Below are 14,034 nucleotides of genomic sequence, written 5' to 3' on the forward strand. Positions count from 1 at the left end.
CGAAAGTTACATTTTAAAGTGTCATATATACATATGTATATACATATACCTATAAAAAATTATGATCACAAATATTTTTTCAGATACATAGATGACTTTCTTTATGTAGCTTAGTTTTTATTCACTCTCTTTCCTCTTCTAGCAATTGCTTCCTAGAGCTCTGAAGAATATATAGTATATTTATTCTTTATGAATTTATGAACATCAATGAATCCCTTTTTAAGGTAAAAAAGTAAGAATTAGCTCAACTGAAAGAAAATCCTTGTCTGTCTTCTGTGGTTTCTATGGGTGTTCAGATTCTAGAGGACATCACATATGTATTACTGTGCCCACAAAATTGAGTGATGCTGTCAAGGCACATGATACCAATTGCCCTCCCCACTTTTATTAATGACTCAAGGCACAGGTTCTCAAAATTGAAGTGATGGAAAAAAGAACAGCAACAGTTTTTATTTGAAAAATGCTGCACTGAGGACCTTGAGAGATGGCTCAGTACTTAAGAGTGGTTACTGGCCTTGCAGGGGACCTGGGGTTCAGCCCCCAGCAACCACATCAGGTGGCTCACAATCCTATGTAACTCCAGTTCTCAGTGGCCCAATGCCCTCTTCTGTTCTCTAGTGACTCCTACAAGCATGTGGTGCATACCAACACTCAGGCAAATAAACATTAAATAAACATATACACAAATAAAAATGCTACAAAGAAACTTAATTCTTTGCATGTTAATAAAAGCTGCTAAAATTTATGTTAACAGTAGTGAGAGACTTAATATCATATAAGTTGTTTTGGTATATATTAAAAAGTCATTCTTCTAAGCTTCTTAATGATTTTATTTATAGTGAAACTAAGTTAAAATAGCATTCAATTGTTACTCATTAGCTAATGAGAGTTATATGTGGATGAACAGTATACACAGTAGGTACTTATCACAGCATCCTGGCTTTTCTCAAAATGTAGGATATAGCTTTAACACAGAAATACCGATGGCCCTAACAAACTCTAGTATCTACCACTTGCCAAACCCACATAGTACTTGGCTTGCTGCTCTTATTTGACACCACCTCATAAATAAAAGACAAGCTATAGCTAAATAATAATAATAAGCTAACAAACCACCATGGAACTTGACCTAGGCAGAGCAGAATGAGTGTTTAGAAGGTGAGAACTGAATGCTAACCACTTCTCTTAGGCTCTCACTTCATTATCATTCTTAAATGTATTTCATTTTAGAAATATTGAAAAAGTTATTCTTTGTATCATGTTGTAAAAGTTTTTTAAAACTTATGTTTCCTCCTTTTCTATGTTGGTTTTCCACCTTTGATATTTTCTGGAAAGTCTAATTCAGGATCTAGGTTCTATTTTTGTTGTTGTTGATTCAGAGTTTTTTGTTGTTGTTGTTATTCATTTTTTCCCCTTGGTTTGGGGGAATAGTTCTCACTATATAGCCCTGGGGGGCCTGGGATTCGCTATATAGATCAAGCCAGCCTTTAACTCACAGAGATTTGCATGCCTTTGCCCCTCAAGTGCTGGGATGAATGACTTGTAACACCAAGCCTGGCTGAGAAGCAATTTTTTTTGTTGTTGTTCTTTATTTTATTTTATTTTATTTTATAATTTGATTTAATTTTACATATCGGCTAAGGATTCCCCTGTCCTCCCTCCTCTTGTCCCCCCTCCCACCAATCCACCCCCCATTCCCATCTCCTCCAGGGCAAGGACTCGCCTGGGGATTCAGCTCAACTTGGTAGATTCAGTCCAGGCAGGTCCAGTCCCCTCCTCCCAGGCTGAGCAAAGTGTCCCTGCATAGGCTCCAGGATCCAAACAGCCAGCTCATGCACTAAAGACAGGTCCTGGTCCCACTGCCTGGGTGCCTCCCAAACAGTTCAAGTTAATCGACTGTCTCACTTATCCAGAGGGCCTGATCCAGTTGGGGGCTCCTCAGCTATTGGTTCATAGTTTATGTGTTTCCACTAGTTTGGCTATTTGTCCCTGTGCTTTTTCCAATCTTGGTCTCAACAATTCTCACTCATATAATCCCTCCTCTTTCTCGACGATTGGATTCCTGGAGCTCCACCTGGGGCCTGGCCATGGATTGCTGCATCTGCTTCAGAGAAGCAGTTTTACAGTAAATAAAATTTTAAAAAAATCTAAGTTTTAAGTTGAATCTGATGGAGGCTGTAGGCCTCTGGCCTACCCCCTGGTGTAAAGTGGAATAAAGCAAAAGCTTTACAATTCAGGTTCTGTTGAAAATGCATTCCATGACCAGAAATTTTGAAAATAAACCAAATTGATGAAGTCTAGGTTTTCTTGAGGTTCTTTCTGGAAGAATTTCCCTAACAGAAATGCATCAGGAAAGGGCCAGGAAAGCAGAGCTCTGGACTGACATTCAAATGTTGCCGTTTGGTGCTGCTCAGTTGGTTAGATTTGAGTGGGAAGAGCACTGGATGGAGAGAGCTCTGAAGGTGGAAGAGCCAAAGTTTGTTTATAGGTTCACTGTGGGGCACTGAGCTACATAAAAACAAGCCTACCAACACTGCAAGAAATAGTCAAGGTAACCCGTGAAATAAATAGAAACATCTTCCAGAGACTTGAATCTTTAAGAAGAAACTAAGAAGACTATAGGTGGTAAGTATGTGGGTAAATGCAGAAGAATGATTGCATTCTTTATTTTCTAAGACACAAACTGTTATTTATAGTAAAAATAATAAACTGGAATATAGAGGGTGTTATAATAAATGTGGAATCACATTTGACCACAGTAGAAAGGATGATGGCAAATGTGCTTATTATTCTTTTATGGTACTTATGCTTTCTGTGAGGTAGCTCAGTATTAATTCTAAGTATGTACTGATAAGTTGAGGAAATACAGTTTCATCTTGACAGGGCCCATTAACAAAATGTGAAAATGCTATGACTAGAAAGCTACTTAGGAAGGAAAATGCATTACTAAAAAGTATTCAATTACCGAGCTTACTCTAACAGAAGGAAACACAGCGGTAAGTGACAGCAGAAGAAACTATACCTAGTAAGATGAAAGGCTTAAATGTAACCATCTAAATAATTCCAGAGAATGTGAACTGATTAAACATTCTAATGAAATGCCGAAGATTATGAAAATACACAAGAAGTATCATTTAAATAAGTGTATAGTGTACCTAGCAAGAGAGGCAGACAGCAAACGATGGCAAGTATATGCCATACAGCACTGGACAGAACAAGAAGTATATGCCATACAGCACTGGACAGAACAAGAAGTATATGCCATACAGCAGCACTGGACAGAACAAGAAGTATATGCCATACAGCACTGGACAGAACAAGAAGCCGCTGACTTTAAAACAAAGATGGTTCGAGATAGAAGAGAAACACTTGGATGTACAGTAAATCCATCATAAAGGTACGCAGCAGCTGTAATTCCGTAATCTCATAGCTGTATTTCAATACCTAGTAACTATCGTCAGATTAAAATGAGAAACAAATAATTGCTGTGGGATGTATGGCAAATGTGTTGCTAATTAATCAATAAAACACTGATTGGCCATTGGCTAGGCAGGAATTGTAGGCGGGACAAGGAGGAGAATAAAGCTGGGAAGTGGAAGGCTGAGTCAGAGAGACACTGCCAGCCGCCATGATGACAAACAGCATGTGAAGATCCTGGTAAGCCACGAGCCATGTGGCAAGGGATAGATTTATGGAAATGGATTAATTTAAACTATAAGAACAGTTAGCAAGAAGCCTGCCACGGCCATACAGTTTGAAAGCAACATAAGTCTCTGTGTTTACTTGGTCGGGTCTGAGAGGCTGTGGGACTGGCAGGTGAAAGAGATTTGCCCTGACTGTGGGCCAGGCAGGAAAACTCTAGCTACAAATAATTCTTCAACAATAACCAGAAATTCTAAACCTCTTCTTTCAGAGAGAAACAGCTAGACTCAAAGTAATGATTAAACATATAAATTGAATAGCAGCCTAACCACCTTTGTCTAATTGATATATAAAGAATGATGCACGCAACAGCACAAGGAACCCTTTCCCAACTGCTTATGACATGCCATCCAAATGACAAAGTAGCAACAACAAAAAGTATACATGTCAGGAAAGACTGAAATTTATGATGCACACAGTACAAATAAATAAAAATGAGAATGAGAAAATATTTAAATATTTAGAGATGAAACAGTATAATTCTACATAACAACAAAATATACAGAGAAAGACTTGTAATGATGGTTCGGAAGTAATAATAATCTAGAATTGGTGGTAAGAAAACTTTCTGTATCTTTTTACTTGATTTTAAATGTGTGTGTGTGTGTGTGTGTGTGTGTGTGTGTGTGTGTGTGTGTGTGTGTTTAGGTATACAGCATACACATATGTGTGTGGAGGACATAGGACAATTTTCAGGAGTTGGAGTTGCTTCTCCCTTTTCCACATGTTGGTCCAGGAGATGAATGTACATCTATGGAACTGGTCATTGCTTTGAACACATGTGTCATCCATCCTCAAGGCCACTCTGCTCCCATATACTCTTACTGTGATAAACAATCCTGTCCATCCATCTTGTTATGAATGGCAGCATTTCCTGCTTTTTAAGGCTGAATAATATTCCATTTACATAACTGTATTCCTTTTGGAGTGTTTTCTTTTTATTTTGTTGCGTTTTACTCAGTTTAAGTTTGTTATTCTACCAATAGACTTTAAGAAAGCAAACTAAAAACATCCTAACAAAGAGTTACGTTGGAATGTTTACAGCAACTTCAGTGGAATTAGCACCAAACTATAATCAAACCAAATTTGCACAGAAAAATAATTCCACAACTCAGAGACCACCCATACCACTTTGTGAAAGGAGTAAATTACCAGTACTTAGTACCACACACTTCTGCTAAACATTACACTGAAGAAAAGCAGCTACATAAAAAGCAGGCATGAATCATGACTCAATTTCCACAATGTTATTTTTCTCTGTGTGTGTATATATAATATATTATATATTTGTGTGTGTGTATATATATATACACACACACACACAAATACTGATATATTTGTAATCTAAGAAATAAAGCTTGCCTGAAGATAAGAAGACAGAGCCAGCCACAGAGGTAGCCACAGAGGTCAGGAAGTGGTGGCAAACACCTTTAATCCTACCACACGGGAGGCAGAGATCCCTCTGGATTTCTGTGAGTTTAAGGCCACACTGGGCTACACAAGATTAATCCAGTCTAAAAGAAAAACAGCCAGGCAGTTTCTTGTGCACATGCCTTTAATCCCAGCACTAGGAAGATTGAGACAGGAAGTGACATAGCTGAGCAGGGAAAGGAATATAAAACAGGAGGGGACTGTAATTAGCCCTTTTCAGCTGAGGACTCAGAGGCATTCAATCTGAGGATTTGTGGAGACAGGATCTTCTCTTTTCAGCTGAGGAGTTAGTGAGAAGTGGCTGTGGCTTGTTTCCTCTGATCTTTCAGCATTTACCCCAATATCTGGCTCTAGATTTTTATAAGACCATTTAGGGTTTGTGAAACATATATACATGTCTGTGTGAGTGTGTGTTGTGAGTGTATGTGTCCTTTGAGTACAGAAGACAGCACTGGATACCATAGAGTTAGAGTTGTAGGCTGTTGTGTGCCACTCATCTTGGGTTTTGGGAACTGAACATGGGTCCCCTGAAAGAACAGCAAATATTTTAAACTACTGAGCCATCTCCCCAGCCCACATATGACATTTTCTCATGGTTAAAGCTATAACTAGTAAAAGAACTTAAAACATAAATTCTAATGAATGTGGGGACTCACTTTAAGAGGATGGGGGAGCTCAATGACAGGAACAGTGTATGTTTGCTAACATCATCAAAATTTAGTCTGTGGGATCTGTCTATCTATCATCTATCTATCTATCTATCTATCTGTCTGTCTGTCTGTCTGTCTATCTATCTATCATCTATCTATCTATCTATATGTCTGTCTATCTATCATCTATCTATCTATCTGTCTGTCTGTCTGTCTATCTATCTATCATCTATCTATCTATCTATCTATCTATCTATCTATCTATATGTCTGTCTATCTATCTATCATCTATCTATCATCTATCTATCTATCTATCTATCTATCTATCTATCTATCTATCTACTTCATTGAATTTGTTGTTATCTAAGATTAAAATAAATGCATATATGAGGTAAAAAGGAGGACTTCTGCCACAGTTGTTTTAAACACACCTTGACAGATCTTTCCTTTTCTAAAGGCTAGTTTCATTGTAGTTATATGTACAGTAGCATTGACTTTGAGCTTTGTGTAACTGGTTTCACTTTGTCCTCCTTTACAGAGTATTCCTTTTTTATGCTTTTCTAATTAAAGCTGTTGAAGCACGTTACTAAATTCCCATTAGGTATTTGGGTTATACTGAGGTAACAGACTGACTAAAATCTTCAATAGTTTAATGAACAAGATTTATATGTTGGTATTTCATATCCCACATGTCAACAGTAGACATTTACTTGGACATGCAGGGTCTGGACTATGAAAACTTCCCTTTCCTGTGGTATTGTCCTGTTTGCTTAGAGCAAGGGAAGAACAAGGCAGAGACTTTCTCAGGTGGAGTTCAGAGGTTGCATGAATATTTTCTATTGACAACTCCTAGTTTACAATCAGATACAAAATCTTAGCAGAACCTAAGAATGGCTGAGAAATATGCATGTCAATTTTTATTGTGTACTTTCTTTTTCTGGGTTCTTTTAAGTTGTCTTATAATTACTGCAGGTAGAGACCCAGCTAGACCCAATCACAGCCATCTTGAATCATAGCTACCATAAATACTCTTGGACTCTGGAATATTTTCTCAACATAGTTTCTCTGCTCACGTTAAACAAACAAAACCCTTTGAGTGGACTATCAAGCTTTATGTCTGGTTCCTGGCACAAATAGTGCCAGGAATATATCTAACATGTTTGATGTCAACTTAAGATAACCAGGTATATTCTAGACTGTTGGAAGTTCACTGTTCAAGTAAATCCAATTTCACACAGAGATGTGCTGGTCTTGCTACTCTTGAGTAATCTTCTGATCATGACTCCATAACAAGTTGCAGGTGGGACAATCCTGGATCTGTTGAAGTCATTTGCGTGCTCATAGGACATTGTGACCTTTTGTCATAGCAGGAATTGTTTTTCCCAGAACATATTGTATGATTCAGAGGTGGGCTGGCCGCAAGTGCATCAAACATGGAGCTAGGATTATGGGTAGGTAGGTCTAAGACTTGACAGAGTATAAGGTAAAACTATTTTTCCTTTTTTTTAAAATTTTTGTTTGTTTGCTTTATGTACATGATTATGCATATATCTGTTTGAATATTCATCTGTGAACCAAATTGCCTGGTGACCTGGGGCAAAAATGGAGTTAACAGACAGTGGTGAGCTTTCATTCAGGTGTCTGAAACTGAACCCTAGTCTTTTGAAGAGCAGAAAACTCACTTAACCTTTGAGCCATTGCTCTAGTCCCAGTAAGGCTCTTTCTTATTTTTTATTTTTTATTTTTTTAATTATGGTTTTCATTTATTTTTAAGTATATGAATATTTTGCATGCATATATGTATGTACACCATACATGTGCCTGGTTCCTTTGGAGGCCAGAAGAAGATGTCTGGTCCCTTGGAACTAGTTACAGACAGTTGTGAACTGCCCCGGGGTACTAGGAACTGAACCTGAGTTACCTGCAAGATCAGCAAATATTCTTAATTGTTGAGCCATCTCTCCAGGCTTGAATTTCAGTTTTTTTTTTTTAATTTTATAATTTAATTTAATTTTACATATCTGCCATGGATTCCCCTGTCCTCCCCCTCCCCGCCCTCCCCCCAGCTCACCCCCCATTCCCATCTCATCCAGGGCAAGGAGTCCCCTGGGGATTCAGAGATCCACAGCCAGGCCCCAGGTGGAGCTCTGGGAGTTCAATTGGCGAGAAAGAGGAGGGATTATATGAGCGAGAATTGTTGAGATCATGCCTGGAAAAAGCACAGGGACAAATAGCCAAACTAGTAGAAACACATGAACTATGAACCAATAGCAGAGGAGCCCCCAACTGGATCAGGCCCTCTGGATAAGTGAGACAGTTGATTAACCTGAACTGTTTGGGAGGCCCCCAGGCAGTGGGACTGGGACCTGTCCTTAGTGCATGAGCTGTCTGTTTGGAACCTGGGGCCTATGCAGGGACGCTTTGCTCAGCCTTGGTGAAGGGAGATGGAGACTGGACCTGCCTCAACTGAATCTACAAGGCTCTTTCTAATATGTGTGAAAATATATGTTATTGGTCAGATTTCAGTATATAATCTATGAAAAACAGGAAAAAGATTCATTTATGGTCAAGTATTTCAGCAAGTATTATGGAAATGATCATATAAGCAAGAAAGAGAATGAATACATTACTTAGTATTGATCATAGAGGAGGCAGATGCACGTACATGCACACACACACACACACACACACACACACACACACACACAAACATACACACAATACACACACACTACCACCACCACCACCACCACCACCACCGTTACTGGGAGATTCAGGACACCTTCGTTGATAGAGCACCTAATGACTAGCTTAGCTAATAGTCCAGGGCACTTCCAGCTAACTTTCTAAGCCTCTCTCCCCAGTGCAGCTACGGCACATATGATTGGCCATATCTATTGTTCTTTGTTGAATTTCTCTCTGTTTACTTTCCTGACATATTTCTTCTAATCAAAGCTTTGTAAGTTTAGTCCAGTTTTGTCTAAGCTAATTGCTCAGTTCTAAGAGCTTAGAAACCAATGATCAAATTGCTCATCAGTCTGATTGAATTCTGGGCCCTGAAATAAATGCAATACCATGTTTAATATCACAGAAATTTGAAGTCATCCTTGTTATTTGAGGCACTCAAACAATCCAACAAATTTCATTTTAGAAATTATTCAAAAGCAAAGGTTTTTTTTCTTCATCAAGCTAGTAGCTATACAATCCTATGATGAGTGACAAGGTTCATCCAGGCATGCTTGTTACCATGAGGAAAGTTGGCTGAAAGTTTTTATTGTTCATCTCACTCAATATATATATATATATATATATATATATATATATATATATATATATATATATATTAAACAAGATTTTTTATGTATGTGTACGTGTGTATTCTAGTTAGTTTTTTGTTAATCATTGAATCATTTTGGAAGAGGATCTCTCAATTAAAAAATAATGCCACTGTCCTATGGGTAAATTTGTAAGGCATTTATTTTTGACTAATGATTGATGCAGAAGGGTCTGGCCCACTGTGGGTTGTGCCATCCCTGGGAAAATGATCATGAGTTTATAAGAAAACAAGATGAGTGAGTCATGGGGGTAAGTCAGTAATACGTATTTTTTCCATGGCTTCTGCTTTAGTTCCTGCTTCCAGGTTCCTATCTTGAGTTCCTGCTCTTACTTCCCTTACAAATAGAGTGTGACTTGAGAGTTAAAAGGTGAAATAAATCCATTCCTCTTCAAAATGCTTTTGGCCATGATGTTTTATCAGAGCAATAGTAACCCTATCTAAGACAGTATGTATCTGCCTGTAGTATGTGTGTTAGTGTGTGTAGCTGAAGAAGTTACAGACAGTCTTGAGCTACCTGACTTGGGTGCTGGTAGCCAGACTTGGGTCCTCTGCAAGAGCAGAAAGGCTCTTAACCTGAGGAGTCACTGCACTAGTAGCAAATTTAAATGGTGTTAAATGGTGCTTTTTTTTTATTTTGTATTTTTTATAGGCTGTAATTGTGACCATCCCTCAGCATTTCCTAGGAGTGTCAAGACAGAATCCATTTTGAAAATGAGTTAATAAATAATTTTTTCTTTCTGTCCTTACCAAAAATAACAACAACAACAACAACAATGTACTATACTAATAGAATCATTAAGAAACAATCAACTCAAATCTAATATATTTTCACATTTCTAAGTAATTAGATAAAATAATGAAAGAGGCAGTCTTACAATTTAATGTAAGGTCTTAGTATTCCATATTTATGACACAAGACTTCGAAGAAGCAAAATAAGAAAATAAAAAATGGAATTTGTCTCATAAATAGAATGTCTATAAATTAATATGTACCAAGCTTAGAGTAAGCTATTCTAGTCAAACTGTGGTCAAGTATGGCTTGAAGTGATCAAATCACCTATGGTATTCAACTATACAGATTAGCAGTCACATAATAGTTTTTGTAACTGCCTTTATATTCATAATAAATTATTTTATGCAACATATTTTAAAAGTTTCCTGTTTATAATGATAAGGTTGTTGTGTTGGTTTGAATAAAAATGGCCCCCAAAGGCCTATAAGGATTGGCACTACTAGGAGGTATGGCCTTACTGGAATAGGTGTGGCCTTGGTGGAGGAAGTGTGTCACTGTGCATGGCCTTTGGGGTCTCAGGTGCTCAAGCCATGCTAGTGTGGCAATCATTTTCCGCTGCCTGCGGATCCAGATGTAGAATTCTCAGCTACCTCTCCAGTACCATGTCTGCCTGCATGCCACCATGCTTCCCAACATAATAATGGACTAAACTTCTAGACTATAAACCAGCCCCAATTAAATGTTTTTCTTTTCTTTCTTTCTTTCTTTTTTTTTTTTTTTTTTTTTTTTTTTTTAGTTTTTCAAGCCAGGGTTTCTCTGTGTAGCTTTGCGCCTTTCCTGGAACTCACTTTGTAGACCAGGCTGGCCTCGAACTCACAGAGATCTGCCTGGCTCTGCCTCCCGAGTGTGCTGGGATTAAAGGCGTGTGCCACCACTGCCTGACAATTTTTTTCTTAATCAGAGTTGCTGTGGTCATTGTGTCTCTTCACAGCAATAAAATCCTAACTAAGACAGAAGTATTATTTTGTAGAAGGAACACTGAAATCTTTATCTTACAAAGAAAACCTTAGAGCAGAAGGTCTTATCACACAGTAAAAAAGACTTTTGTGAGAGTCAGACATTTTACTTCTTGGAGATTATTTCCATGAAGATGGGTCACATTAATCCTTATAAGTCCTGCCATTAGGTCTTCCTCCAAGATGTATGGTCTTAACATTCTGTCTCATATTTTTTTAATGTGGAAGAAATGGTACAATTTTTATGTTGATAATATCTAAAGATACCAGTAATGGTCGAGAAATGACTGCATGGAATTGTCCCTTGCATATCCATTCTCAGTATATTACTTTAAAGAAAATATTACCCTTAAACCTTGGAATGTTCAATTGTAGATGACTTTCACTAACCTAGTCAGAAGAAGAAGAAATCCATAAATTATCTGGAGTAATGAAAGACAAAAATTTCTTGTGTCTTCTTCTAGAGGAAGGTCTGGCAAGTATTTCTCAGCTAAGACTTCAGCAACCCTTTGACAGTCAAGGCACAGAAACTATATGAACTGAAATGAAGGCTGCCAACAAAAAATAAGATTTGAATCATAGATGATACTTATTGTAGTAGTTTGAATGTAATTGGCTTTCATAATCTCATAGGGAGTGACACTATTAGGAGGTGTGACTTTGTTAGAGTAGGTATGGTCTTAGAGGAAGTATGTCACTGTGGAGGCAGGAATTGAGGTCTTATGTATGCTCAAGATACTGAACAGTGTCTTAGACCATTGCCTGTTGCCTACAAGTCCAGATGTAGGCCACTCAGCTATATGTCTGCCTGCATGCCACCATGTTGCACCATAATGATATTGGACTAAAATTCTGAAAATGTAAGTCACCCCAATTAAATGTTTTTCCTTTATAAAATTGCCATGGTTATGGTGTCTCTTCACAGCAATAGAAACCCCAACTGTGACACTTATCTATACAGAAAGGTAGGCCACCCTTTGAACAAATACCCTTGCTATTTGTGGAAGTTGGTCTTAGCTCACTCCTATCTCTAAATACATATGGAAATCTATGGTAGATCAAGTTCCTTATATAACATAGTTTTGGAAACTGTACTTGCAATCCTCTTGCATCTGTAGTTGTAATGCTATATAACAGGGAAAAATCAATAAGAAAAAAGGGGATACATATTTTTAGTGTAGAACCAATTTTATGAATATTTTAATTTGTTATTGGTGGTATTAATGGGCGTAGGATTTGAAGATGTGAATTTCATTGTTAGAAGTTAACTTGAGGCACATACTGAAGTCTTACAGGCAGCAGTGTGTAGTGGGTGGCTGCTTGAGCCATTCCTTGAAGCACTGGCCCTTGAAGTGAGGTAGCAGGTAACTGTCACACCTGCCTATGAACTGGAGGTACATGCCCCTGGGCATGGCCACTAGGGGACTCTTAAGACCTGGGATACACATTTGCTCTCTCTCTTCACTGTCTTGTGAAGGAACAGACTATAGCAGATCTCTCAGGAAAATAGTATTGGACTGTGCTTCACCCTTCCAAGATTCTGTGACAAATTCCTTTATTCTGTCTTCTGAGTTAACCCCCAAATAAATTCCTTTGCTTATTAAATAGACTCTATGGATTGCGAGAGATATAGTCCCAATAGCAGCGCCTGTTTTCATTCCTGCTGTGTAACAGTCTCCCAAATGAAACACTATGCATGCCAAACAACCGAGAAATATCGAACTCAATTGTGGTCTAACCAGATGACTGAATTTTAGGAAATTATTTTTAAAAAGTATTAAAAAATGACAAGTAGGACTGGAAAGGTAGCTCAGCAGTTAAGAGCAATGGCTGATCTTTCAGAGCACCTGGGTTCAATTTTCAGCACCAACATGATGGCTGTGAGTATCTGCCACTCAACTTCCAAGGGATCTGACATTTTGTGACCACCCTGGATATCAGAAACACTTGTGCACAGATATAAATGTGGGAAAAAATACACATAAATAAAACATAATAAAATAAAAAAAGCTAAAAACATTGATAAGAAAGTAATTGCTATATAGTATTATCTGGTTCAAAGCAGAGGAACAAGCACTCTGATTTTAAAATTTCATCTTTGTGCAAGGAAAAATGACAAGCAATGCATACCCATTTCTCTGTGCACATGCATAAACACACATACTATAGAACCTGGCATTAAATTTACCATATGCGTTAGAGTGCTGTCTGACCAGTAGGATGTTTAGTACTTTTTATTATATTATATTTAATATTTAATATAAATATTAAAGTATTTATATACTTTCTTATATTATCTAAATTATGTACAATAAATATAAGGATTTATTATAAAAGAATAGACAATAGTTTCATAAAAAGATACTTAGCTAAAAAGGATCTGTAAAAAAAAATCAAGATTTTGTGAATTATAAAAGAATTAGATCTTCTTCCCCAAGGAAATAGTGATTAGGGGTAAAACTGAGATGATGAAAAAGGAGAGAATTCATGTCTTATATTTCACAGGAATTTATTGTAGTCTTATAATTCTAGAGCTGTGGGTTTAGCAGAGGAAAATCTATCATTAGAAATGACAAATGGGTCACTTGTGCTTCAACAATGAACAACGAGCGGTTGTAATATAAATAACCTTAGTATATATACCTGTAAGTGGTCCAGATGTGGGTAAATGCTGTAAAAGGATTTTAGATATAGATTCATTGCTCAGGTTGCTATGGTAACTATAATCCCAATCATGCCTTCATAAACCAAAGTCTATTTGATTTTTGTCATTCTCGTCTAGGGGATTTCTGTATTCTAAGAATATTTAAAGCTCATTTGGGAAAAGAAGCTAAGCTCTCAAAATTTAGATCCTTTATTGTTTTATCTATGGCCAAAAGCTTCTGCACTAGCACAATGCAATCCTTAATGTATACGTGGTGACTCACTCTTGTACTTTAATTTGTATGGTAATTTAATCATTTATAAGGAGTACCCATTCTGGTTTGTTTACTTGGTCTCTGGCTCTTGCTCTTTCTTTCAGATATATGTGTTTGTTCACTTAGAAAGACAGGACTGAGAAGCCAGCTGTGCTTGTGAAGGCGACTTTCATGTCTGGTTTACAGCACTCTATGCTTTCCTCGGCTAGCAATGCTGCCCTGGCATCAAACGCTGATGGCCAAGAGG

General features: G+C 37.5%; 1 long non-coding RNA gene across 1 annotated transcript in view; it reads right to left on the bottom strand.

Moving 5' to 3' along the window:
* The window catches only part of LOC131904975 (uncharacterized), a 160,233-nt gene extending 146,689 nt beyond the window's left edge, over window positions 1-13,544 (bottom strand). The window contains exons 1-2 of the long non-coding RNA XR_009377822.1: window positions 13,513-13,544; window positions 11,260-11,420 (exon numbers count right to left, since the gene is read on the bottom strand). This is a non-coding gene — a long non-coding RNA (uncharacterized LOC131904975). The remainder of the gene's footprint in view (window positions 1-11,259; window positions 11,421-13,512) is intronic.
* Window positions 13,545-14,034: the final 490 nt, after the last annotated feature.

This window comes from Peromyscus eremicus, chromosome 2 (genome assembly GCF_949786415.1).
Source record: "Peromyscus eremicus chromosome 2, PerEre_H2_v1, whole genome shotgun sequence".
Taxonomy (NCBI): domain Eukaryota; kingdom Metazoa; phylum Chordata; class Mammalia; order Rodentia; family Cricetidae; genus Peromyscus; species Peromyscus eremicus.